This window comes from Medicago sativa, chromosome 3 (genome assembly GCF_051527215.1).
Source record: "Medicago sativa cultivar Bolivia chromosome 3, Bolivia_mono, whole genome shotgun sequence".
NCBI classification, from domain to species: Eukaryota; Viridiplantae; Streptophyta; class Magnoliopsida; order Fabales; family Fabaceae; genus Medicago; species Medicago sativa.
The window spans coordinates 70,598,416-70,623,854 of record NC_140751.1 but is presented as its reverse complement, the minus strand read 5'-3'; the positions used below and the strand labels follow the sequence as shown (position 1 = coordinate 70,623,854).

Here is a 25,439-nt window from a genome sequence, read left to right as displayed (position 1 = left end):
AATTCATAATGACGAATGCTTCATCTATTTAACATTAAGTCATCTATTTAACATTAAGTTAAATAGACATCATCATTGTAGAGTAAAAGAATTAGATGCCTATAGAGAAGGGTATGGGAGCACCCCTCTCTTTCTAAACTTTTTTGTTGGCATAATTTGATAATATGTTTTAAAATAAATGAATTTTATTAAATATATTTTGTAGGATCCATGTTTATAATTTTTTTGAGATGATGAGTTGAAGTGATTGACATTTTTTTAGGTTAAGTAGAAATGTTAGAAAAGTATAAAATAATGGATGTGGACCCTTAATACTTATTTTGGCACTTAAAATGAAGTGCTTCATTGTGGATGGTCTAAGAGTCGGTGAAAACTCACATTTGTTTTGAGAAATGAGATTTATGCAATCATTTATTGATATTTTTTTAATTAATCTGTCAAAAACAATAATTTTAGCCAATAATTTCTATTTTTCTAAATGGTAATACTGTAATTGCTTCTACTTAGGAAGATGGCCCCTCTCATGATTTTAAAGTTTTGCATTACCTTTATAAGCTTTATTATTATCCGTTGATTTGACATAATTAAGGAATAAGGAACATTAACATATATTTGGGGTGGCACTTTGGTGACATTAATGTCACCGTGCCATTGCATCTGGACCACACATTGTCATTGCCATTGCATCTGGACCACACAACATGTCTAATGTCATCCAATGTGTGATCCAAATTTAATGTTACCGTGACATTAATGTCACACAAATATTTCCCATATATTTGTCAGTTGTGGTCCTTAACTTAACATGAGCATTAGTTTTCAAGTTTTTTTGAATGACCAATAGACGAAGACTAAGGAATTTAAAACATTTTCCCTAATTGGTTTTTTTATTATTATTATTTTTTTTTTTTGCATGTGCTGGTTACACCATCCAGATCACATTTCAAACCATAAAAAATAAAAAAGGTCAATTTCAGTTGCTGGAAAGGCTTACGTTTGGTGGCGCGTTTGAGCTTTGACCTGATTCAAGAATTCAATGTCAAAACATGCATATTATTTATCAAACGGTTTTTGAAAATGACATCTTTAACACATGAACATTTTTGAAATGAGAAGCCGATAAGAAGATAGATAAGATCACTTCCTTCAAAAAAAAAAAATAATCACTTGGTCATAGTGATTTATGTGTCTTAAGGACATTTGTTTACATAGATTTCATTCGATATGATACTAAGGAGCTTTCATTTGTCTTGTAAGTATAGCTCATATGGTAGTCATCAGAGACGTTATTTGTAGAGATCGAAGTTTAAATTTTGAGTTCTCCACACTTAAAGTGTATGAATTAACCATTAAAAAACTTAACAAAAAAGAGGTTTCATTTGACTAGTTGAATAGTTACGCGATCCAAGTATCCAACACATAAAAATAAACAAATATTTCACAACAGATGTTAAAAGCTTTTTTTTTGAGCAACACATGTTAAAAGCCTAAATCATGGAGATTACTTAGACCATCCACAATGGTGGGTGCTTCACCTATTTAGCACTACATTAAATAGGCACCTCTATTGTGGAGTATAATACATGGGTGGCTATGGAGAATGGTGGCTATGGAAGCACCCCCTCTCTCTCTCTCTCTTCATTTTCATAGGTCCATTTAATAAATCTTAATACAATAAATAAATTTTGCTGAAATGTAATGATATAAAATTATTTGTGGGACTTATTTAATAATTTCTTTTAAGGTGTTGGGTTGGAGAAAATTGGTGCTTATTAAGTATTACGGTAAAATGAGTGATGTGGACATTTGAATTCAATTTAAGCACCCAATTTAGAATGCTCTGTTGTGGATGGTCTTAGGAGGCATTCAAGAGGTGAAATATCCTAGCTAGTAAGGGTTAATATGTCTTTACCCCCCTGTAATATAGGCGAGTTCCGGTTTTCCCCCCTGTAAAAAAGATTCTTTCGATTCCAACCCTGTAATATAAAGATTCCGTCGAAAACCCCCCTGAGCACATTTGAGACCCCCCAGCTGATGACGTGGCGCGCTTAGTCACCCTTGTCTGCTGACGTGGCTTGCTGACTGTATAATTAATTTTATTTTTTATTTTTTTTATAGGGTACACGTGGCATTTGTAATTTTTTTATGTCTTTACCCCCTGTAATTTAGGCGAGTTCCAGTTTTACCCCCTATAAAAATTTTAAAAATAAAAAATAAAATCTGGAAAATTTTTTAAAAAATTATTTTTTTAAAAAAATTCTGGAAAATTAATAAAAATTGAAAATAATGAAAAAATTCCAAAAAAATTTAAAAAATTAATAAAATGAAAAAATAGATTTTTTTTCGAAATTTTAAAAATTATAAAAAAGTTTGGATTTTTTTTTGAAATTTAGAAGATATTTAAAAATACTGGAATTTAATTTTCAAAATAAAAAAGTTTAGATTTTTTTGGGAAGTTCAAAAGACATTGGAAGAGCAACTTGAGGTACTCACTTTTTAAATTTTAATGTCTCTTAAATAAGACACTTTTTAAATTTTTTTTAAGTAAAAAGAAAAATACATTAAAAGAAAAAGAGAGAGATACAGAGACTGGGGGGACATAAAACCTAACCCAGGTAAAACCCAAAACGGGCATACATCATTATAAATCAGACCAAGCGAAACAGTCCTAAAATATCCTAACAAAAATTCACTAATCATGAGCATAACATAGCAAACCCGCGTGCGGGGATGAAACCAGATTACAAAAAAAATATGAATAGTGAACATTTGTCAAAAACAATTAGGATTTAATTTTAGCGAATGGATTGACTGCCAACACAATAACAAACCCAAGTGCCAACAACTCCCTGCTCAAGCAGCAAGCATAAAGCTTTTTCGAGCTCGATGAACCTGAGTGTAAACGGACACTTTTTAAAATTTTACACGCATTAATAATTCTTTTTACAAAAATATTCCTATGTAATTCAAGCTTCTCAGATTTAAAATTTTTTAATCTAAACTTTTTTATTTTGAAAATTAAATTCCAGTATTTTTAAATATCTTCTAAATTTCGAAAAAAAATCCATTTTTATTTATTTTTTCCATTATTTCAATTTTTATTTATTTTTCCAGAATTTTTTTAAAAAATTATTATTATTTTAAAATTTTCCAGATTTTTGTTTTCGTTTTTATTAATTTTTTTCCAAATTTTTTCATTATTTTCAATTTTTATTTATTTTTCCAGAATTTTTTTAAAAAATTATTATTATTTTAAAATTTTCCAGATTTTTGTTTTCGTTTTTATTAATTTTTTCCAAATTTTTTCATTATTTTCAATTTTTATTTATTTTTCCAGAATTTAAATTATTATTTTTTTAAAATTTCCCAGATTTTATTTTTTATTTTTAAAATTTTCCAGATTTTTTATCATTTTTATTAATTTTTCCAATTTTTTAAAAAAATTTCGTAATTTTTTTTATTTTTTCTGAATTATTTTCGTTTTTTAGAATTAAAAAAAAATTTATTAAAAAAATTAAAAAAATGACAAATGCCACGTGTCCCTATAAAAAAAATAAAAAATAAAATTAATTATACAGTCACCGCGCCACGTCAGCAGAATCGGTGACTCAGCGTGCCATGTCATGCCACGTCATCTGCTGGGGGGGTCTCAAATGTGCTCAGGGGAGTTTTCGACGGAATCTTTATATTACAGGGTTGGAATCGAAAGAATCTTTTTTACAGGGAGGAAAACCGGAACTCGCCTATATTACAGGGGGTAAAGACATATTAACCCAGCTAGTAATTACGGAAGGTAAAAAAAGAAAGCTTCACTTGATGAGTTTTTATAGATAATTCTTTTTTACAAAGACTTCACTTGGTGAATTTAGAAGAAAGTGTATTTTTGCTCAAAAAAAAAAAGAAGAAAGTTTATTTAAATTTATTGGACCATTTCAAAATGAATTAGTTAAAACAATATTAAATTTATGGTTCTCGTTATTTTCTACCTAAAATATGATCAATTATCCAAAGCCCCATGTGAACGCATGGGAATTCAACTAGTTCAAATAGATAGATCTTATTTTGTTCACTGACCCTCAATAGGAGGTGAGGTAATACCTTTGTCACCAGAAAAATATATTTTAATTGTGGGGGATTTATGCTAATGATAATCAAATTATTAATAACTAATCATATGAAGCAAACCGACAAATTAAAATCATATGATTAATGATGTTAAACCAAGCCATTTGGAGAGATTGAACTAAACCTTAAATTGAAAGACCAAACTCTTGATATGTAGTATATGTCATCATGAATTGTTTACACTATAATATAATATATATTTTTTCAATGATCTGATTTGAATAAAATATAGTTGGTTGCCTCCCTTATACACCAAAAATAGAAGTTGGTTATGTAACTTTTTTCTGACGCGGTAGCTGGAAGTTGAAGAAAAGTATCAATCCAATATATTGAAACTTTTTTTTTATGGCTAAGTCAAATTATTAGGCTAGCTGTAATTAGGAGAATGGTAAATTGATCAGATTAGATATGCTATATGGTCAAGAATATTCGGATCATAAACAAAGTGCATAAATTAAAGTTTGTCTAGGAAGCTTTATTTATTTTATTTTGGGGGTGCAGAAGCAAAGAACAATAACACAAACGGCATATTGGGTTTCCTTTATATCTTCATCCAGTTTGAAAAATTGGTTTCATCAATTGTGGAATTTGATGCTTGTGTTTAGATACTTTTTATAACTCTGTACCCAATAATACTGGTAATTTTTTAATGGGGTGATCAGGGCCGTCCCCGACAATTCGGAGACTCCGTTGTAATCTTGACAATTTCATTTAAAAAAATTGAAAAAAATCTTAAGACTTTTACCCACAGACAAATAGGCATTTACCTATGGATAATGCATAATTAACAGCAAAATTGTTGTCTTTTAGACTTTTACCTACGGAAAAAGGACATTTAGTGACGGATTTTAGCCGTATGTACAATTTTATTTTATTTTTTTCCAAATTTTGAGGCCCCTCTAAGTTTTAGGCCCTGTGCCAAGGGCCTTGATGCACTTGCACAAGGCCGGCCCTGGGGGTGATTCTTTTAATCTGTAACGAATATAAGCCATATAAGTATAATAATGTATATATTGTACTGAACTTTCTAGTATAAACATAAAATATATGCTCTTTAAAAATGTGCAGATGTTATCAATCATGTTGTGATTTTTTTTAGGGGAATCATATCGTGATTAGAAGGACATAAAAAAGCAAAATCCGAATATCTTAGGAAAATGTACAGATTAATTAAGTTTCATAGAAAAGTTTGTTTTGTTGTGTGTGAGAGTGTGAGGAAGCATGTTCCAAAAGGAAATTAAATTTTTCTCTATGATTACATAATTGGTAGCAATTTCAACCATGCATGCTAGGAGAATCATAATGCCAAATCACTCCACATTTATTTATTTATTTTTGTTGATAAAATTATTTAATTTTTAGTTTTTTCACTCTAGATCTTGAGTAGTGATATAAAACCCAGATAATATATTTAATACAGATAGGATTAAATGAATCCATAAGCTTTATAATTAGAATGGTTATGGGTGTGATTGGATTTGGGTTGAAAAAAGAATTAGCATGTGATTACTTGTGAGTACAGCATGTCTCCGTTAGCTCCGCCAGCTAGTTGTCCCCTTAGATGGATGGATCGATCAAAAGTGTTGCTAGCTAACTAACGTGATTCACAAGGTTGGATTCGATGAATATATGGGGCGGCAAAAGAGGGTATAACGTAATTTATATGCCGTAGTAAAGACAACCATAAAAAGTCACTTGTTTAACCAAAGTAATCTCTTTATTACATGTTCATCATAGATTCTCCAACAAGCACAATTAGCTAGCCTATTGGGAATTGGGCTATCAATATTTCTCTATTCACATAAAATGATGTATTATGTTAATATCTAAAAGCGTTTTGAGGAGATTGTACGAGTTTCTTTTAGTTTAACAAATGTTTTGACTTTAAATTTGAGATTGGACAGACAACAACGTTAAAACTTTTGAGAGAATTTGCCGCATATTTAAGCTTCATAAGACTTGGGAGATAAATTTTCACATAAGCATTTTTGTAAACGTCCTCTGAATTTTGAAGTTTGCCTATCTTGATGAGACTTCGAGACCCAATTCATCTAAACTTAAACAATAAAAAAATTGAGAATTTAATAGAAGAAATTCATTTAACTTTTCTCCGAATTGGTTGGTTGCAAAAATTTCTACATAAGGTACTTAGACACAATTGTAAGATTGGTTATCATTAAAGCAGTTGGAGAGATGTTATCAAAAGTTGTGAGTACAAGTAGTTTAGTTTTATAAATTGAGCTAAACTCGCTTTTTATTTAACATCTTGGCACTTTATAACTATATAAAGTGTAATCTAAGCAACTGAAATATATGATTAAATCTCCCTTAGTTTGGGATTTGGGTTTGATAAATTTGACTTGCAAACAAGAGATTACTTGAAAAATCAAGTTAACATTGGCGGTGGTTGAAACACTTGTTTTCTTATGTGTGTACACGTTATTAATTAATCTTTTCTTATACAATATGGTTTATTATTATTTAAATTTTGCATGCATCACTTGCATCAGTGCCTTCTTTATATGATTCCATTTATTTTGTCCATTACAACCCATATATATGACGAGGGGGAATAGCGGTGCATGTGATGTGATCCAATATTATGGATACTGTTCATAATGGCTTAGCCATAGGAACCTCTCTACACTCTATCTATATGATACATTTTAGAAAAAAAAAATTTATTTGTTTTAAAAAAGAAATTACTTGAGAAGTTTTTTTTTTTTTTAATAATAACTACTTTGTCTTTAGAAGTTAACGCCTCTTTGTCAAGAATTTTGGAAGGAAAAAATTGAGAATTTAAAAAATAATTGTTATTTTTAAATTCTCAATTTTTTGAATCAAAATGCTTCTTCAAAAAGATTGGCGAGTCAATATTTATCGTATATATTGTAAAGAAAAGAACGCAGTGGATGCTTCGATTAATATGGCGAGTCAATATTTATCGTATATATTGTAAAGAAAAGAACGCAGTGGATGATTCGATTAATATGATGTGTGAGTTTCAAGTATCATTGGAGGTTTTTGATCAAACTCGGAATCATACCTCTCCTGTTTTCTTTTATTTAGTGGGAGTTTTTACCCATCTTTAATTTTTGAAGTCTTTGGGCTTTAGCACTTTTTTTTGTTTGACAAAATAACACATTCTTTTCTTAAAAAAAGATAAAATGGTCTTAACTTCACAATTAAAAGAGTGTGTTTGAAGGATATGAATAATGGGAAGCTTTAGGTTTGTATTATGGTATATAAGCATGTGAATCATGTGATGCATTCTGTGTTTGGTCAAGAAGAGTTAGTGGTACTATTATATATATCGAGTTATATTTTGGTCAAAATTATATATTTAGTCTTAGTTGACAATGACTATAGACTCATAATAACTACGCTAGTGGGCTTTCTTGATCGACCCTATGTCAATATCCATTTTTTGGGTCTCAAACCATGATTCTAGCTTGTAGGTGAACCGTAGTTTTAGTTGAATCAATATTAATTCTGGTTGAAGTAAATATATAATGATTCTAATGCAAATTTATTTTGGTGACATTTATGCACGCTAGAGTTTGATTGAATATGAGTTCATTATCATGTAATAGTTTGAAGTGATTTTTATATGATGGAATTGGAGGGATTTTTTACATGGGAGCGGTTGGTTCAAAATTTACTTGGAGGGGACCATTATTTCACTATATTTCCAGGATTTTGAACAACTTGATAGAGCTCTTAGTAACGATAATTGGAGAATTAGAGGTGGTGTTGAAACAAGAAGGTGATCCTATGTCACCTTATTTGTTCGTTCTCTATGTGAAAAAAAATATGCGTGAAAGAACATAATTCAGAAATGCAAACTAATGTTAGATAATAAGTTTAAACATATATCATTAACTCTAGTAGGTTTTGATGCATATAATAAGTGCGTGCATTTGAAAAAAAAAAAAAATGTAATTTTGGATCTCTACTTAACAAGTTCATGATACTATCAGATATTTGTAGGAGATCCATGTTGATTGATTCAGAGAAAATAGAAAGAGAGGAAATGATCAATGCATTAAATCATGAAGGGTTAAAGTTTTCTTTCCAAGATTAGAATTCTACTAATGCTTCATCTCTGGTTGAAGTTGTTTAAAAATGTTATATGTGAAATCCTATTAGTCGTGATTTGAAATTCTACTGATGCTTCTCTATCAATTATCTCAATATTAAAATTTTAGGCTTTGTTTGGGAGTTTGGAGGGGAAATGAGGGGAGGACTTTGGGGGGTTGGAAATATATAGAAAAATGGACAAAAAATTCACATTTTTTGAAAGAACAGTTTTTTAGAGAATGATAAACTAATACTTATGATTAATATACTTTTAATTTTAAGAATATAATAACAACATAGATTGAATTTAAAAAATTCATATAAACCCTCTATAACCCCCCAAAACCCTCCCCCAATACAATTTTTGAGTTCCCCCAAATGAGGGGGATTTTTTATCATGAGTAAAAAATTAACCTCCAAAGCCCTCTCCTCCCAATGTCTTCTATTTCTTCCACTTGCTCCTTCCTTTTTTCCAAAACCCTCCCCTCCCCTCCCCTCCAAACTCCCAAACAAAGCCTTAGGGTTAAATAAGCAAAAGGTCCCTATTAGTGTTGTTGATGTAGAATACATGTATCACCAAAATGTAGTGATTTTGATGAATTTCACTTCACAAATACTTTGTCCATCTTGGTGAAAACCAAACATCATTTTATGTATTTGTGCAAGTGTCATGCATAGATTTGGGGGCGGATACAAATGAAGACATGTGGAAGACCATTAATTTTCCACAAGTTAATCATGATAATGGGGATGTAGAATACATGTTTCTGTTGATGGTTAAAAATAATAAACTATATCTCTGTGTCCGCTCCAACTAAGATTTAAGAGCTTTTATTTTTTTTATTTTTTATGTATTGAAGTGTAATATGTTCAAAAAAATCTGTAATGTTGCAATTTTAATGAATTTCAGTCTTTTATGGATTGTGTTTGTAATGTCGTATGAGTATAATTTGGATCAATTATGATGAGGCGAGACATATGAGTGAGTTTTGCTGTCGAAATTGTTGTGTGGTTGAGGCAAATTGTGTTTATAGGTTACGAGTCATTACAACTTGGTTATGAAGCATTGTATGTTGTTCTGCAACATCTCAGAACTCAGCAATAGTTAAGTGCCGCTGGTACTGAGCGTGATTTAACTGCCGTTGGGGTTTAGCGCAAGTTAACTCACGTTAGGTACCAAGTGGTAGTTAACTTACAATGGAGTTAATTAAGGAATTTCAGGATGGGAACGAGCAAAACTGAAAGGGAGAAGAACAATTTTCTTGTGTTTTTCTCAAATATTCTAGTGACTGAAAGTTGATTTTTTTAAGGTGAATAAGTGGGGGTGCCCGAGGTACGAACCAACCTCCTGTATATATAATAAAATGTCCCTGCCAACTAAATTAAGCTCACGGAGACAAACAATTTTTTTTGTTTTGTTTTGCATTTGATCTTAATTTTCAAACTTCCAAATTCCAACTAGATGATTGAAAAACAACGAAGGAATGAAATTGATTCATTGAAATTAAAATGCATGATTCATGAAAATTTTGGAGAGATTAGGAAATATAAATAAATAAGATGCTCTTTATTCCAATAATACATAATACAACATCACTATGAATCGGTCCTAACTAGGTCATGAGCATGAAACCAGTTAAGACTGTGTGTTTTAATTGAGATTAATTTAAAACATCATGAAACATAAAAATATAAAAATAAATTAATAGGAGCATCTTAAGGTGGATCTAAAGGCTCCGACAAGAAGAACCCATGGGGACCATGTCCACCTTCTCCTCCCATATTGTTGAAGCCAAACAAATGAGGTTGCAACACAAGGTTTTGAAAAAAACTATGCTGAAAAGATTAAATCTTGTTGAGGATTTGGCTCATGTTCAAGAGGCGTGTTAGAGGATGAATCATTTCAACAAAAAATGAAAGGGTTTGGGTAGAAGTACCCCGTATTTCAACCCTCTCAGCATGTTGTGCAACACGTTTATGAAGATTCCCCAAAGCCTTCTTAAATAATTCAAGTTGGACCATATTCATATTCATCCCATTAATGGGACAAGTCCACAAAAAATGAGCATCATTTTTCTTTCGCAACCGTCTCAGTTCATTCCAATGGTTCTTCACGATGTCCAATGCATCATTCATACGAGTCAGCAGAACATTGAGCTTGCACACTTTGGCGCTACAATATGCCTCAATGAATTGCATTATGCCATTGTTTTGGGATGGGACCTGAGAGAGATAACAATTTATGACCATTTCAACATTTGAGTGACCAAATGAAAATACCTTCTCACCAAGTAAGGATTAAAATGATAGTGCTTTTGTTGCTATGCAAATTGGGTGAAACAACGCTCCCGTTAAACCCCTTTGTTATTTTAATCCTTACTTTTTTGTGGGTTACAAATTTAATAGGATTAGAAAATCTTTCACGCGTATCATTATTTCATCACTCAAACACCTTCACGTAGTTCATTCTTACGAATCGATTCCTTATCTTTCTCGGTTAATCATATTTCCTGGCTTTCTTGTTCTTCACAGTTGAATACATGTTGATTGAAAAACTATATTCTTGTTTTTCTATGATGCACGTTAAATAGGAGAAAAACATATGGATGATTGATTGCTAATTGGATGAAGAAAAAAAAAAAAAACATTGAAGAAAAAACCATGTTAACTGGAAAAACTATATTCTGTGTTTTTCTACAAAGCATGTTGATTGGAAAAAATAATCATGTTAATTGGATTATGTGTTTTTCTATGGACGAAGAAAAAAAAAAAGCATTGAAGAAAAAAAACCATGTTAACTGGAAAAACTATATTCTGTGTTTTTCTACAAAGCATGTTGATTGGAAAAAAATAATCATGTTAATTGGATTATGTGTTTTTCTAATATGAGTAGTGTACACCAAACACAAGATAGGATAAAAAAAATGCTATCAACTTTCTTATAATGTTCACCAAATGTAAGATATGATACATGATTATCATATCGAGAAATTCTTTCATAGTAACAAACACAAATAAATATTGTTTAGACACACACACATTATAAAAAAAAAATTAATAATGAAAAAGAAATTGATAATAAAATGATTTAGTATTTCAAAAAATAGTTTTTTTATGTGTGTGTGACCAAACACTATTCATTTGTGTTTGTGACTAGGAAAGAATGCTTCTATCATATCATTATCATATTCTATCTTTATCCAATTTCGTTTCATATCATATCTGAGCATCAAACAAGCCCCTAGGATACACAGTTTAATTAAAAGCAGGAACCAAAAGAAATGACGAAAAACATATGAGAAACCAAAACTTGCTTATATATTTTAAACGGGATAAAAACAAAATTTTAGACATTTCTGACGATTAAAATCAGCGGCGAAGCTAGCACAATTTTTACGAGGGGGCCAAATATAAAAAAGAAATAAAATATATTCTAAAATTTAATATATTAAACTTGATCAATATATAAAATAAATTCACAATAATTTTAATTTATATTTAATGAAACGGCAACGAAAAAAAATAAAAGCTAAACACTAGTTATTTATAAAAGTTGAGCTCTATTGAAATTTAAGAAGTAAAATTTATCCATAATTGACACTAAACTAGATATATTTTCAATATTTGTGTAATATCATTTCCCTTTGAACCAACAAAATTGTTTGGAGTAGCCGAATAATATTTTAATGAGGTAGCTACATATAAAACTATACTGATTATTCAAGTTTTTTTTTTCTTTTGGGGTAGCCAATGCTACCCCACTACAACAAAGCCATTCGCCCCTGATTAAAATCTTATTTAAGCCAAAGTTTTATTTAACAAATGGATTGACTAGGAATCTATGTTCAGTAACAAATTAAGCATTTTATATATATATATATATATATATATATATATATATCTATGTATGTATGTATGTATGTATGAGGCATATGGTCCGTTGACACCAGGTATAAGTTTAATGACTTACACCAAATCTCAACCGTTAAATTAAATTAATCTAATGGCTCTCATGCGTTAAATTAAAGAAAATCGAAAGTGAGGTACATATGTGATTACGTCTCCGACCATGTTCTTCTCTTTTCTCATCGTTTCCTTTCTTCTCCCGTAATTGCAGATTTCCATACGTGTAATAATGTAATAAATTAAAGGTGATTTTTTTCATAATATTAAATTAAGAATAATTATTACTTAATAAAACTAATTTAATTAAAAAATATTATATTTTTTCTTTGAATTATAATATATTATAATTAATTAAATTAATATATTTTTAGTTGTGTCATAATTTTTATTTATTGCATGGTAATAAAATTAATAATACTTTATAAAATTGACTACTTGATTAAAACTAATTTTTTAATAATTGAGGAAAAATGAAATTATTATTAATTAAAGTGACATTAATATTCATATTACAGCCATCTCATAATTGATTTGAACAAGTTAGTCCTCAAATTTTTATTTTTTATTTTGTAACAAATTGATCCTATATTTTTCATTAAACTTTGTCAAAAAGGTGGAATGTTCAAAAAGTGTTTAATGTATCAAGCATGATTACTTATATACATTTTCTTCTTATTGTTTTCCAATTCAATCCTAATTTACAAATAAATAGTTCATCAACAACATTGTAAATCAATTAGTCGATCAATTTTGTTTCATACTAAGACTGAATAAAAAACACTTATAAATCCTAGTCTTGAGAGTCGTGAATTTAGACCTACGAAAATGAGCAATAAATCCACTATATTGTTTGTAAAGGATACTATCATTATTCTTTATATAGTGCACCACACTCATTAATTTTTATATGAATAAATTAATATAAAAATGATTATTACAAATTCTTAGAACTATCCAAATACAGTTTATCTAACAAGTATTGAATATGCTAATATATATACAAATTTATAAAAGAATGACATTTTTTAACATTGAATCATCTGCCATATAAGCCATATTAGAAGAGATTTGATGAGAATCTCTCAATCCAGCAAATATTTCAATGTAATGAAAAGGTAGATTTTGAAAAAGAACATCGTGTCAAAAATATACTCACAAAATTTGTCTCTAAAATGACCCCTTCACACCCAATTACAATGTGTCATTTCTTAGTCTATAGAACAAACACACCCACCCATATTTTTCTCTCTTTTTGTGCTTCAGCCATGTCGAGTCGAATGAAAACTCGAGGTCGCCAAAAGATTGAGATGAAAAAGATGAGAAATGAAAGCAGCCTGCAAGTGACTTTTTCGAAGCTCCATAGTGGGCTCTTCAAAATAGCTAGTGAGCTTTGCACCCTTTGTGGTGCATATGTTGCTCTAATTATATTCTCACATGGTGAGAAGGTTTTTTCATTTGGCCACACAAATGTAGAAACGGTCATAAATCGTTATATCTCTCAGGTCCCACCCCAAAACAATGGCATCTTGCAATTCATCGAGGCATACCGTAACGCAAAAGTGAGCAAGCTCAATGCTCCATTGACTCGTAACAACGATGCACTAGACATCGAGAAGAACCGTTGTAATGAGTTTGAGCCAGCTGCGAAATGAGGCTCATTTTTTGTGGACTTGTCCCATTGATGGGATGAATAAGATCCAACTTTAATTATTCAAGAAGGCTTTGGAGGATCTTCAGAAACTTGTTGCACAACATGGTGATATGGTTGAAATACATGGTACTTCTACCCAAACCCTTCCATTTTTTGTTGGAAATGCTTCATCCTCTAACATGCCTCTTGAGCATCAACCAAATCCTTAACATGATTCAATCTTTCCTGCAAAAATTTTCAGAACCCTATGTTGCAACCTCATTTGTTTGGCTTCAACAATATAAGAGGAGAAGGTGGACATGGTCCCTATGGGTTCTTTTGATCCGACCCCTTAGATCAACCTTACGATGCTCCTATTAATTTATTTTCTTTTTAGGTTCAATGATGTTTTAAATTAATTTTAATTAAAGCACAGACTTAATTGGTTTCCTGTTTGTGACCTAGTTAGGACTGACTAATAATGGTGTTGTATTATGTACTATTTGAATAAAGAGCATCTTATTTATTTATGTTTTCATATCGCCAAATTTTTACTAATCATTTTAATTTTCATGAGTCAATTTCATTCCTTTGTTTTTCAATCATCTTATTGGAAGTTTGAAAATTAGAAGAACGATCCATTGGACCTCAGTCCTTTAAACAAGTATGTGTTTTTATTCAGACAAAAAAGAAGAAGAAAGAAACATGATAAATAATATTGTCTAATGAAACTAACCAGTTTAACATGATCATAAATTAGTTGAGCTACGAACAACCTTGAGTTTGCAGCTCTACAAATATGGATACATGCTAACCAGCCACCATGCACAAATCATCCTCTTTCACAATGCAACATATCTATTCTACCAATAACACTAATTATATGGTAGGGTTTGTAATTTCTTGAGAAAAGATTCAAAATAGTAATATAAGTGTCTGCCACTTTTCTCAAGTTCTTCTTGCTATAATATTCAAGGAGAAAATTTCAATAACCAAAATAAGGTAATAAAGTTGTATACTAACCCTTCACATTCTTCTTCTCTTGAGTTTTAAACGTTTCAACAAAGATTGCACTCCTTCTTGCAAAGTTGCTTTACTTCCCTCTTTGTATAGTTCCATAATTCTGAGGTTACATATCTCCCACTAGGATTGTATTCATTCATCTCCATCAAAGCTTTCACCACTGCATTATATGCCCTTTCACCCACTTCTTTTCTCAGCCCATTCAGCTTTTCATCATCATCTTTAATAATTTCCTAAATCAAAAAAATGTGCATAATCAGATAACAAAGAGTAAGCATTAGGAGTTTGACGAAATCAGATACACTGAAGTATAATTGTAGATTAAAATGAATAAGAAATTATTGTCGAAACAATTTTTTTTAATAAACTATCGTAATTTCCGAAAGCAGTAGGGAAAAATGAAAGTATATATGGTGCACTTTTGTTTAAGAGAAACATACTTTTTCTTTCCCTTCAACCATGACAACTTTGAATGGATGCCAATTTGGGTCTTTTAGATACTCTTCCCACAATGAACATAGTTCTGAAGCTTTGTCTTCAGCTTCCTCCTCATTGTATCTTTTCTTCATAGCTTCAAGGAATGGTCCATTGTCAAGTTCCCCCATTCTCTTCACACCAATTTCGGATCGGGTTGATATATCAGCAATGCCCTGCAAGATAATGAAAGAACATTACTACTAAATCTTGCAAGCAATATTGAACAAGAGTCATTTAGTAGATAACAAAAGAAATGTAACAAGAGAAAAGTACTTACATTAATCAATTCTTTTCGAGCTTCCTGTAGCTCATCGTTACTCTTACGGTCCTTAACGATTAGGGTTTGATTTAGTGCCTGTAAGTCTTCCACTGATTGTAACTTCTCCTTAAAACCCTTATAAAGATTAGCTCCCCTCTTCAAAACTTCTACGTCTTTGTCATCTTCTATGAACTTCAACAAGCATTGTGTTATTTTCAGTCTCTGAATCTCCCATTTCAGCTTTTGTTTCATATCCAGTTTTCTTTCAAGCTGAATGATTTTAGCATGAAATCACATTTTAGCAAACAAAATAAATGAATTCAAATACAAAAAAAAAATTATGCAACTATTTATTCCATGGTCAACAATACATACCATAGGATGTTTTTGTCCTTCAGAATTTTGCATTTCATCATTGTTCTCTCCAACCTCTTGCTTCTCCATCCACTTTTCAAAGAACTCTTTCATATCTAAAACAATAATATTCATTTTCATAAGTAAAAAGTTCAGTATATTTTTCTAGTGATTGAATTTTGGAACTCATTCTTGTGATACAGATAGATAAGAAAGTAAAAAGAAAACAAATACTCTTCATTATACTAGTAAGATGCAAATCCGTACGCTATGGAAGTACATAATCTATAAACTTCCTTCGGATAACATCTTTGTGTGTAAATGTGCGTAAAATTCTTTAGAATCTATACTCCCTCAAATTTTCATTCCATCACGTTTGGAATCATGATGATTGAACCTTGCCGCATGGCCAAGAGTTGCTACATCATCACTGCCATGTTAGTCGTCAGCATACAATGGGAGACTGACATGTGGCAAGGAAGAAAACCAAAATTAAACATTTTTTTTTAAGAATCTAAACTAACCTATTAAAATTGATATTGGGGAGAATGGAAACTGAGAGCTTGAGACGAGCACACTCAAAAGTCCAAGCCGACGCCACCTGACCAGCCTAGGGGGTTAGAAAAAACATAATTACTGCGATCAAAAGCAAAAACTGTAATAGATTTACTATAGTACTTATCTTCATATCAATTTAATGGTCATGGAACCATTATTTGTTCGAATAGCCATATTTGAGTTAAGTTTGATATAAAAATGTTGTTCCCACTTCAGGCTTTGCTAAGAAACACCAGTAAATTACACATTTACCCCCATCGGTAGTTAATTGTCGCCGGATCTATACTTGTCACTTCGGTAATTAATTGCCGAGGAACAAGAAATACCGGCAGTTAACTGCATCCGGGTGAATTTTTTAGCAATCCCAAAAGTGGGAACAACAATTATCAGTTTGATAATGTTGTCATCTAATGTTTTATCAGTGTCCATCTCAAATCTGAATAACTTGTAACCCTAAATTTAACTCAAAATCCTAAGAAAACCCTTTAAATATGTTTTCATATGAGTTTGATTTTAAAGCTATCTGAATTTAAATTGAAGGTATAATTCTCAAATCCATCTAATTTACAGATCTAATTATCAGATCTGTAAATGAATTTTTGATTATTCCTTAATTACTTTTTAGGATAACTCATTTCGAAACTCATCATGCGTACCCATAACACGCGAAATCATGGCAAAACATAAAAATAGAGGAAAATTGACATAAACATGTCTTGTGGTGATAGAAAAAGATTGCAATATCTAAAGAATAAATCAAGTTATAAGTTATGATAGGATATAATTGAATCATGTTGAAATTGAAAAACAATATTAAATGGTACTAAGATTGTATACCTGATTTGTCTTGTTGAATCGATTAGGCCTAAGCTCCTAAGTTTTCTCTTACGCCGTTGTAAATTGTATACCTGATTTGTCTTGTTGAATCGATCAGGCCTAAGCTCCTAAGTTTTCTCTTACGCCGTTGTAAAAAAAATGTTGCATTGTCAGTGGTAGGATGACGTATAATTACTCTATATAGTATTGATCAAATGGGCTGACCTTGTGTGTCCAGACCCAAATAATGTTGATCAGCCTATAAATGAACCAAATTAGATTGAGTCGTTTTTGGCACCTCCTTATTTTTCTTTTAAGCTACTCACACCTCATTGGATGTATGATTTTGTATCAAAACTTTGATGTTTTGTTTGTCAGTATAATTTAAGCATATGATTGTGCATCCTTCCAACCTTTCATAGAAGGTTTGTGATGATGGATTAACATATGATGTTTTAACTATGTTTTTAGTTATTTTCTTTGCATTTGAAAGCAAATTAGAAGTCAATAAGACGAGTTGGTAATGGTTTGAGAATTTTTTTATATTGTTTTCATTCAAGTCGTTGTGATTCAGTTTTATCCTAAATCATGCAACTTCATGGGTGTTTTGAGTCTTTTTAGTGACAAATAATGTAAATTGACAAAACAAGAAATCAAGTGAAGGATCAAGGATAAAAAGATTAAAGATTAATGGTTCTTAGAAGACATTTTATGACAATACAAAGTGAAGACATTTAAAGTTCCATGGCATTGCAAGACGGAAGAACACTTGAAAAAGGGTTGGAAACTATAGAATTCTCAAAAGATGTTTTCATAATTACTTTTGCTGTTAAGTTTTGTGCAGATGAGGCCAATTTGATTCGATATTTAAACAGTTGTTCATTTCGATGGGAAGATAACATTGTGGTGATCAGTTTAATCTTATGTAAATTAAAATTTCTTAGAACTCTTTTTTTTGGCGTTTTTTTTAATAAATGGTAAATACTTTTAACAAGAATAGCCCAACAATCGGCATCATAGAAAATAGACACTCTACCCACAAAAGCAACATTACTCCTTCGTTATCAAGACCGTCACAAAGGAATTGGCTTTCCAGCTATCTTGAGTATAATACTTGAAATGAAAATTTAGCAACTTAACATGACCGAAAGATCCATTGTAATTTTAAATTTAAGTGACGAAGAGTCCATGTCATGAGCCAAGAACAAATACAATATGCTGTCGTCAACCCATCGATCAGAAAGCCAATGATCCAGTTATTGCATTAAGACAGGAAAATCCATCCATTCATGAGTCAAATTATGCAGCCTTTTAGTTACTTGCCTAATTAAATGTGACAATCGACAATCAAATGCTTCAAGCACCTATATAACTCTCAAACTATATCAACCAAGATTAACCAGGAAAACATAAGAATATAAATTGAATTCAGAGTGAAACATTGGTTGCACAAGCTTTGGTTTTGTGTTCAGTGAGAGCATATTGTACATAAATTCGGCCTCACATGATTTATGAAGTCAATAAACACTGTTTCTTGTTTGGGGATAACATTACAAATATATGTTATAAAGAATACATTGGTTAAGATGATTGAATGAAAGAGATATGATTCAAGTTTAATTCTGCACAATAAACTATTCGTGTACTGCAACCATAGTTGCCACATCAGGGTGACTAGCAACCTAAAAAAATCATCTGAAACATAATTGTCTCCAAAAAAGTCAATCAGAGACAAATGAAGGTATCCACTTCAATGACTCCTTCCTTGCTATCTACGGATGAATGAGTTTAAAGAGCAACTAATTGAAGCTTAAACTGAAACAACAAATGTAGAAAGAAAAAAAAAGGTCAATGTACGAGATAAATAATAGATGCATTCAACTTTCAAGATATAGCCAACACTTTCACCATTTCACAGCTACATATGATCTTTCAAGTTACTACTTCACTAGGTAAACAACTTATTATAAAACATCATGTTCACAAGAACTTAACTGTAACGACTCATCGCCCCAAAACAAAACAAAACATAACTGTAACAACCCATTATTGTCATCAAGTCTCACCAAATTCTCAGCATCAATTAAAAACATGCAATGAAATTCTATACCACCCCACATACCTTACTTTAGTATTGATTATCATAAATATAAAAGCTCTTATTTTTTATCAAATTAAAACAGAACAAAGAGTGTAAATCAAGCAAATTGATTCAAAACAGAGTGTATTCATATGCAGACTCAAGATTCCTCGTCATAATACCCCAAAATTGATGTCAACAATAAAAGTTATATCAAAATAAACCAATAAATTAAAATTAACAGTTAACCATAAGTAAATGTGAGATGGAATTAGTATAAGTGAGAAAAAAACTCAAGATCCGTGGATTCCATCTCTAAGGTTGTCTGGCCGCTGCCCAATTACAACAAACCCACCATTTTTCTGAAAATCAGAAAAGAAGCAGTAGTAGCTATAATCAAGCTTTTTAGTGAAACCTCTTTAGTGAAAAAGGAAGACGAAGATAGAACCTGAGATACCAGAGCCAAACCTCTTTAGTGAAAAGGCTCGGCGGCACCATTAAGCTCAAAGCTTCTTTGATTTTGTTTTGTTTGATTTTTAGGGGGGTGAAGAGAATAAAAGTGTTTCTATCTACGAATTTATCAATGGAATTGGGTGTTCCCACTCAAGGCTTCTCTCATTCTAATCACTGCCATGCACTTTCGGCTCTGCAAAATGCTGAATCACTAAAACTCATATAGCATCACCCATTTTAATTAGGGTTTCATTTTTTCCTGAAAATTTATTTATTTTACCTTATCAAACATAAAATACAAAATATTAACAGGTTGGCCCCTGTTCATCAATTTGTAGTCATTCTTGTTCCTAACAATTCTATATAGCATTTATAATCATTACTGGTTTTCCTCTACTCCATTTCAATCTAGATCCTAGAGTGAAAGGATCAAATGCCCTGAAATTACATGTTCAAAAGGCCAAATAGTTCTAATACTAAGAGAAAAGGGTCCAACAAGTCTTTTTAAAGCAGTAATGAAGATAAGTAAGAGTTTAAACAAAATTGATTGAAAATAACATGAAATGAATCAAGAGAACAATTTATTAAATTAAACAAAAACATACCCTTTTTTGCCATCAATTGTGACAAATTAGAATTGATGTCATGCTGGGTCTTTTATGTAGTATTCCCACAATCGACACAAGTTTGCAGCTCTTCTTCCCCTTCATCCTCCTTTTATCATTTTACTTCTTTAACAAATTGCAAAACCATTTCCTAATTTCCCTACAGAAAAAATAAAAAATAACGCTGGTACTAGCACCGTTGCGCACGATGAAGATTAATTACAGCAACTGTAAGTTCCACACAAAAAAAAAAAAAAAACAAGCCAGCGAGACATTTACATGAAACACTCCAATTCTCAATCAAACAACCAACTATTTATGTAATCATAGTTTCTGTACAGGGGTGGACGAGCAACCCAATTTTTTTTATCTTAAAGCACTATTGGCTAAAAAACCCCAATCAGAGACTAACAAAAAATGAACATTTTTTTATTAATCACTACTTGTATAAAATGAAATCTACAAACAGTACAATCACAAACTCTGGATCAATCAGCTTGCTCAGAGGATATATTACAGCACTCACCTCTCTCAACCTCCTATGACATGATTAGTAAAATTACAGCATCTTCATCTAATATTTTCTAACCAAACAACAACAACAACAACAATCAAGCCTTATCCCACTAAGTGGGGTCGGCTACATGGATCAAATGACGCCATAGTGTTCTATCAAAAACCATATTTGGATCCAACTCATTGACCTCTAAATCTTTTCGAACGGTTTCTCTAATGGTTTTCTTAGGTCTTCCTCTACCTCTTTTAACCTGACTCTCCTCCATTTGATCTACTCTTCTTACAACGGCATCTACGGGTCTTCGCTCTACATGTCCAAACCATCTAAGCCTATTTTCTACCAACTTTTCTACTATAGGTGCTACCCCCACTCTCTCTCTAATGGTGTCATTCCTAATCCCATCCTGTCCAGTCTTTCCTAATCCAAGCAGTTACTTATTGCAAACAGAACCACCCCTCCATTATGCTTCCAGCTCGCTTCCTCACAATACTGAAAACCAACATTTATTAGGTCTTTTGTCTAAAGATTTCTTTAATAATGTATTCATGTATCTGCTGCATCGAAACTACTGAAGTTTTACACCTTCAATAATAAGGGGGTGATTGAACAGTCTTAATAAGGCATCAACATCTACAAACATTTCAATTCAATGATTGGTTCACAATTTGAACTTAATGCACAAACATTGATAAAAATTAACGTAAGAGATGTATAAACATGTCTTAAGCCAACACTATCATTGCACATATGCTAAACAACTTAATATTAGGATGCAACTCTATACCATCCCCACATAACTTTATTCAGTATTTTGATTGATAGAAAAATGTGAAAGCTATTGATTATTATTAAATTAAAAGAAAGCAAGAAATAGTGCAAATGCAAAAGCAGCAAATTGATTCCATAATACTGTCTTCTTCCTTATTATAAAACCCCGAAATTCATATCAAAATTGTTAACTTGCATCAAAATGAACAATTAAACATAAGAAAATGTGATATGGAATTAGTAGAAGTGTGAGACAAAAAAAAAAAAAACTCCACATCTATGGTTGTCTGGCCACTGCTTGATTACAACAAACACACAATGTTTCTGAAAAAACAGAAACAAGCAGCAGCTATAATCAAGCTTTTTCTGCACGCACTAAATCTTCAACAAGAAAACAGGAAAAGTATTTCCTCGTCCAAAACAAAATCAGTGCAGAAAAAAGAAACTACAACTCAGAACAAAACAAATTTTTAAAAGAAATAAGTTCAAATAATCATAACAAGAGAAAATCAGAAGATGAGGGGCTCATATCAAGTATAAATTTTGAAAGATCCGTCACTGGGGGGAAAAACCTGAAAACAATTTGAAGGCACAGTAAGAGAAAGAAGAAGAGAAGGAAGAAGACGAAGACAGAATCTGAGATACCAAAGCCAAAACCCTTTGGTGACAAAGGGTGTGACGGCACCTTCAAGTTCTGACCTCCTTTGCTTTTCAGTTTCTTTTCATTTTTTGTTGAAATTGGTAAATGGAGCAAATCCTAACTCTGATAGAAGTTAGGGTTCTGATTTTCCGATTGAATTGGGTATTATTTCCCACTACAGGCCTCTCTCGTTATAATCATCGCCCCTTTCTTTCTACCTTCAGCAATGAACAATGAATCTAACCCACGCTTTATACAGAATAGAGCATTGGCCATTAGCTGAAACTTAATGCAACAAGTTCAACGTTTAACTTGTAAATGTTTATATCCTTTTCCTAGAATAACTTATTGAGTAAGGCCCCGTTTGGTTTGAGCTTATTTTAAGCTTATAAAAAATAGCTTATGTAAATAAATAAAATTTTATTTTAATTTATAAGCTCTTACTAACAAAAATTGTATCTTCATAAACAGTTTTTTCATAAACTACCTTAAAATCTTATAGATAATACATAAAAACTTATTTATTTGCATAAGCTGTTTTATATAAGCTCTAAAATAAGCTAATCCAAACAGGTCCAAAATACTTAACCAGAGGTGCATTGCATGATATCTGAAGCAGCACCTCAAAAACATAATCAACGCTCACCTAATTGCAAAGACACAGTATATCCATCATTTCATGCAAGAACAGAGAGGCAAAGTACAGCACTTGCTTGTATCTACAGTCACAAACAAGTAATATGTTTTTCTATAACCAGCACATGATTTTAACTTAAAAAATGGTACACAGACAGCCCTTGACAGATTCCTCAATCCAATATGCCACAACACAAAGTTCATACTGTAAAGACTCGTCAATGTCTCACCAAATTCTTAGGAACATTGCTTATCATGCATTTCCATACCATTGCCTTTCCATTCTCAGGAACATTGATTAATAGTAAGTATTCATATCTGCTGCATTGAAACCATTGAAGTTGCTACACCGTCAATAACAGGTAAACAACTTTTTTCATTCTAATCACTGCCCTAATCTTTAGGCTCAGCAAAACTAGCGAAACCCTAAAAGCCATGGTAGAAGAATACAACTCACACTTATACAGCATGACACATTTCTATTAGGGAAAGATCAATAAATGTAAACAAAAAGGTCAATGTAGGATGGTTGATGCATTCAACTTTCAAGACATTATTCCGCATAAACATTTCTTAAGCAGAGACTATCACCATTGCAATATATGCTCTGGCAGGTTACTACTTCATGTACCTAGGTAAACAACTTATATTATTAAATAAATATGACAAGCCACAAACACAAAGTATACAGTGTCATCAAGTCTCACCAAATTCTCAGTATCAAATACTAACATGCAATTCTATCCCATCTGCACATACCTTCCTCCGGTATTGATCAACACATGCGAAAAAAGCGTGCATATGCATCATTTAGATCCCAAACAAGTATCCATGTCATTCTACTTTATGTCTTTTTCCTAATTAACTCAATACAAAACCGCAAAGGTTTATGTCAAAATAACAGAAATTACATCAAAATGAACAATTAAATTTAACTAGGAGATAACAAATAAGAAAAATTGTGAAATGGAATTAGTAGAATGGTGAGACAAAAAACTCAACATCTGTGGATTCCATCTCTACGGTTGTCTGGCCACTCCCCAATTAAAACAAATCCACCATATTGTTTCTTAAAAACATGTTCACCAGAAAACAAGCAGTAGCTACTACAGTCAAGTTTTTTCTGTCAGCGCTGAATCTTCAACGAGAAAACAACATGCAAGTGTTTCCCCGTCTAAAATAAAATCAGTGCAAAAAAAAACACTGCAGCTCTGAACAGAAAGAATATTAAAAACAAATAACTTGTTAATCATAATAATGGAAAGTCAGAAGATTGAGGGGCTCATATCAAGTGTAAATTATGAAATCTGTCACTGCGGGAAAAAACCCAATTCAATTTGAAGGGACTGTAAGAGAAAGAGGAAGAGGAGAAAGAAGAGGAAGATAGAATATGAGATGCCAAAGCCAAACCCCTTTGGTGAAAAGGGTATGGCGGCACCTTCAAGTTCTAACCTTCATTATTTTCTTTTTCTTTTCATGTTTTTGTTGATATTGATAAATGGAGAGGATCCTAACTCTGATAGAAGTTGGGTTATGATTTTCCGATTAAATTGGGTATTTCCCACTACAGACCTCTCTCATTGTAATCATTGCCCCATTTTTCTACCTTCAGCAAGCAAAACAGCTGAAAGCAATGAACAATGAATCTAACCCACACTTATAATGAACAATAAATCATGTGCCCATGTAAAACTTGCTATGAATATAAACTATTTCTTGCTTGCAGATTTTAAAAAGAATGCATTGGTTAAATTCTACACAACAAACTATTCCTGTACTGTAACCATAGTTGCTGCATCTGGGTGACGAAGCAAAAAAAGAATCTGAAACAAATTGGAGACAAATAAAGATATCCAACTTCAATCATCCTTTATCTTGCAATCCAAGGATAATTCGATTATGCATCTCACATCAGCCAAAACCTATTTTGACTTGGTCCATTCTAGAGATTCAACTCTAAGCAAAACTAATTGAGGCTTAAACTATAAGTTATAATACTGAGAAATGAGATTTATTTGGTTTGTACACTTTACTCTAAGATTTATTTAGTCTGTATTCACATTTCATATCTAGTACTACATTGAAATCAGTGAACACATTTGTGATAACTTACTTATACAACTTCCAAACTATTTAATTGAAGGGCGCAACTTAAGAGGTTTAATTGAGCATCAACAAATGTTTCAATTCAATGTTCACTTCCCAATTTGAACTGATTCAAAAAATGTAAACAAAGAGGTAAATGTAGGAGATGGTGGATGCATTCAACACTCAAGAAATTAGGTAAAAACATTTTTGAAGCTTGACACTTTCAGAGTTGCATGTATGCTCCGGCTAATTATTACTCCAAGTTCACACTGTAATGGCTTATCAATGCCATCAAGTCTCACCAAATTCTTAGGATCAATACATAATATGCAATTCTATTCCAAAAAAACATGCAATTCCATACCATCCACACATACCTCAGTATTGATTAAAACACAGTACCTATATGCATATTGCATACTAC

The 25,439-nt window shown here is 31.6% G+C and overlaps 1 long non-coding RNA gene and 4 pseudogenes across 2 annotated transcripts in view; 1 reads left to right on the top strand and 4 right to left on the bottom strand.

Moving 5' to 3' along the window:
• Window positions 1–13,168: 13,168 nt before the first annotated feature.
• On the top strand, window positions 13,169–14,210 carry LOC146939739 (agamous-like MADS-box protein AGL62; annotated as a pseudogene).
• A 371-nt stretch (window positions 14,211–14,581) lies between these two features.
• Window positions 14,582–17,389, bottom strand: LOC146939738 (factor of DNA methylation 3-like; annotated as a pseudogene). Its single transcript, XR_015033030.1, has 5 exons — window positions 17,250–17,389; window positions 15,876–15,970; window positions 15,519–15,770; window positions 15,205–15,414; window positions 14,582–14,997 (listed from the first exon to the last, which is right to left on the bottom strand). The product of XR_015033030.1 is annotated as a factor of DNA methylation 3-like (transcript).
• Window positions 17,390–18,623: 1,234 nt separating this feature from the next.
• Window positions 18,624–25,439, bottom strand: part of LOC146939731 (uncharacterized) — a 35,038-nt gene continuing 28,222 nt past the window's right edge. Inside the window, exon 5 of the long non-coding RNA XR_015033027.1 lies at window positions 18,624–19,043. This is a non-coding gene — a long non-coding RNA (uncharacterized LOC146939731). The remainder of the gene's footprint in view (window positions 19,044–25,439) is intronic.
• Window positions 19,565–19,684, bottom strand: LOC146939737 (small nucleolar RNA snoR143; annotated as a pseudogene).
• LOC146939736 (small nucleolar RNA snoR143) lies at window positions 23,885–24,007 on the bottom strand (annotated as a pseudogene).